We start from the raw sequence: 3,365 nt of genomic DNA, 5'->3' as shown, positions 1-3,365 counted from the left end.
TTAGTTAAGAACAGGCTCTGGATTCAGACCTGGGTCCCAATCCTAGCTTTGCTAGTCAGAGCTGAGGGATCTTAGGCAAGTTACTTATTTTCTCTGAACTTCAGAATTCACATATGTAAATGGACATAACAGAGTTGAGTTATAAGGATTAAATAATCTATGTAAAGGGTTTAGCATAGTATCTGGCACGGAGAAGGACTCAATAAATGTTAACTGGAAGCCTCTGCTTTTATCTCATTGGAGGCTGGGAAGGAGGATTCACCTGATCCATGCCTCTCTGCATCTGAATCCTTACTGCTGCTGGAAACTTTATGAATACGTACTCCATGTACTCCTTAGATCAGAATTACTAGTTTACCTTTTAAAAAATGTAAGCACTTGGGCTTTACCCAAGAATTACTGAATCACAATCCTGAGGGCCTAGGAATCTTCATTTTAAACCATTCAGGGTGAACTTTATTTTATTGAGGTTTCAGAACCACAATATAAATGAACCTTTGGCTTCAAAGCACCTTGCATTTCTGAAGCTTACAGATTTGGCTGTGTCCTGCCAGGACACAAATAACATTTTCTGGTTAGCTGCCTGGGCCTGTCATAGGTCTGCCTTCCCTCTGCTGTTTCAAGGTTATTTCAGAGTCTGGGGAGACCTCCGGCATTAGCTGAAGGGGAGTCCCTCATTACAGGGTTCTTCAGGAGTTTGGCAGAGCTCCTTTGGCCCCAGGCTCTTAGGAGCCAGGTCTGGAGATGACTTCCCCTCAGTGGCTCCCATTCCCTCTTCATGCCCAGAGATCAGTCCAGTGGCTTGATCTGGGACCTGTAATGAACACTGCCAGCCTTAGGCTCAAAGTGTATTTTTCCTTCTCTGGGTCTATCTCAGATACCCAGGTACAAATGGTCCTTGTAGGGACCAGATCATACTTCAGGTGGTCGTTAAGGATGTCTTCAGATTCAGGGACATTTTCTAGAGCCTGGCATCTGATAGTCACACAGACTGGACATGGCTGGATATCAGAGATTCAGGACTCATCTGTCACTGTTGGCCTGACTGTTTCCCTCTGCTTCCAACAACTCCAACTCGGAGGGAGACTTTCGCAGGACTCTGAAGATTCTACCACAGACTAATTTTTAAAAATGTGATGAAAGCTGTGAAACCTGCTCTTCAGCATAATGAATATTTACACATTTTGTATGTGTTACCAGGGAGTTTATGGAGCCACTGAAGTGCTTCCATAGGGTCTATGGACCCTAGTTTAAGAATCTCAAGAGAAAAGATTCATCCCCATGCATCTGGCATGTACAGGAGGGGTCTCAGGTCACTGTGGAGGACTAGGCGCCCACCACCATGCCTGGCTAAGTTTTGTATTTTTCATAGAGATTAAGTTTTACCATGTTGGCCAAGCTGGTCTCAAACTCCTGAGCTCAAGTGATCTTCCCACCTCGGCTTCCCAAAGTGCTGGGATTACAGGCATGAGCCATTGCGCCAGGCTTTTTCTTTTTTAAAAAAATATTTTACCAACCAAGAAAAAGCATTGTAGTTCTGGCACAAGTTGAAAGCTGACACAACCCACTGCTCCCACCCCCAACTTGTACTGTTTGACATTTATTGGAGGAAAAAAACTCATTTATTCACACTGAAGAATTAAGTTACTGGCCAAGGACCTTTTGTAGAATCTTCTCCAGAAACTGTAGGAGGTCCTCTTACAATGCTGATTGGAGTTGCCAGGGTCCAGAGGCACCTCCATGCCCTGGGTCACCAGACCACCAGCCTTTGTGGCTCTTTCCCCAGCTGCATTCTGGAGGTAGGAGGCTGGGCCCAGGGCAGAGGAGGGGGCATCTGGGGATGTCTGAAGAGCCAGTTGAGCAGCTGAATTCTTATCTACTATCGACAGTATTTCCACAATCACAGGCATTCCCTAGGTTACAAATACATTGCTCAGAGACTAGGAACTGGAAACTTGCTTTCGAGAACCCGTAAAGTGGAAGATGTTCATGTCAAAGCAAGAGGGTCAACAGGTCAAATACTAAAATGTGGTCCTTCCAGCTGGCCAAGCATTAGGAAAGAGACCCAAGATGTGGGAGGGAGGCCCCAGTAGGTATCTGAATCCCCCACATCCCTGCAGTAGCTCAAAGCCTCTATGTCCCCTTTATGTGAATGAGAAAAGGCACCCCCTGCAAGCAGAAGCTTTTAGCTCACACTCACTTGAGACTGAGGGCCATATAGGGTGCAACTATACAATCTTACCGTGTGGGGTCCCTGTTTCTCATGAGGTTCTCTAGGGAAGGTAGTTTTTTTGGTTCTCCATCATGTGTCCAATGAGATTAGAAGAGTGTGGAACAAAACAGGCTTCCAATAAAATTTCATTGAGTGAATGACACCTGTATGAATACACTTGGAATGGATGTAGAAAACACAACTTTTTCTGTGACATCTGAATTTGATTCGCAAGCATGTTGTTCAGTGAGTCTGCATCTTTGCCCTTAGAAACAGTTTTTATTTTATTTTTATTTTTTTAAAAGTCCCTTCTTTTCACAGGTGTTGATCTTTAATTTTTTTAATTTAAACATTTTTTCTTGCCTTCTTCATTTTTCCTTCATAGGACTTTGGAAACATTCTGATAAACATCTTGCTGCCATTGTTTATGGGAAAAAAGTATATCTTACAGGTTAGAATTAGTGGAACATAAGCATGTTAATATTTTTCCACAGAATGTTCCAAATCTTTGCTAACAAAGCAAGTGATTAGGGATTGGAGTTTTCCGTATCTTTTCTACGAATGGTCTATTTTCGGGGCTTATCCATGTGTGACCACCAGATGGCAGCATTTGAACAACAAATTTTTAATTGTCTTTTACAAGACAAAGCTGTTTTTGAAGCCCTTTTATATATCTTATGTTTCAGAACCAATGCTTCAAAACAATATAAGGGGCTTTTAAAATAAGACCGATGTGTGTGTAACGTATCTCCTAATTAAGATAGAAGTTTGAGGGAAAACCAGTGTGTGGGTCAAAATACAAAACATACACGATTGATTGGGAGGCTGTTTGGCTGAGAGGTGAAATGGACTCTAAAGTTGGCTGGAAGCTGGGTGCGGTGGCTCATGCCTATAATAATCAGGAGGCTGAGGCTGGTGGATCATTTGAGGTCAGGAGTTCGAGAACAGCCTAGCCCCTCCTAGCCAACATGGCAAAACCCTGTCTCCTCCAAAAATACAAAAATTAGCCAAAAATTAGCCAGGTGTGGTGGCATGCACCTGTAATCCCAGCCACTTGGGAGGCTAAGGCACAAGAATCGCTTCAACCCAGGAGACAGAGGTTAGTTACTGTGAGCTGAGATTGCACCATTACACTCCAGCCTGGGTGACAGAG

The sequence above is a fragment of the Mandrillus leucophaeus genome, unplaced genomic scaffold (genome assembly GCF_000951045.1).
Source record: "Mandrillus leucophaeus isolate KB7577 unplaced genomic scaffold, Mleu.le_1.0 Scaffold208, whole genome shotgun sequence".
Taxonomy (NCBI): Eukaryota; Metazoa; Chordata; class Mammalia; order Primates; family Cercopithecidae; genus Mandrillus; species Mandrillus leucophaeus.
Note: the sequence above shows the minus strand (reverse complement) of the source record.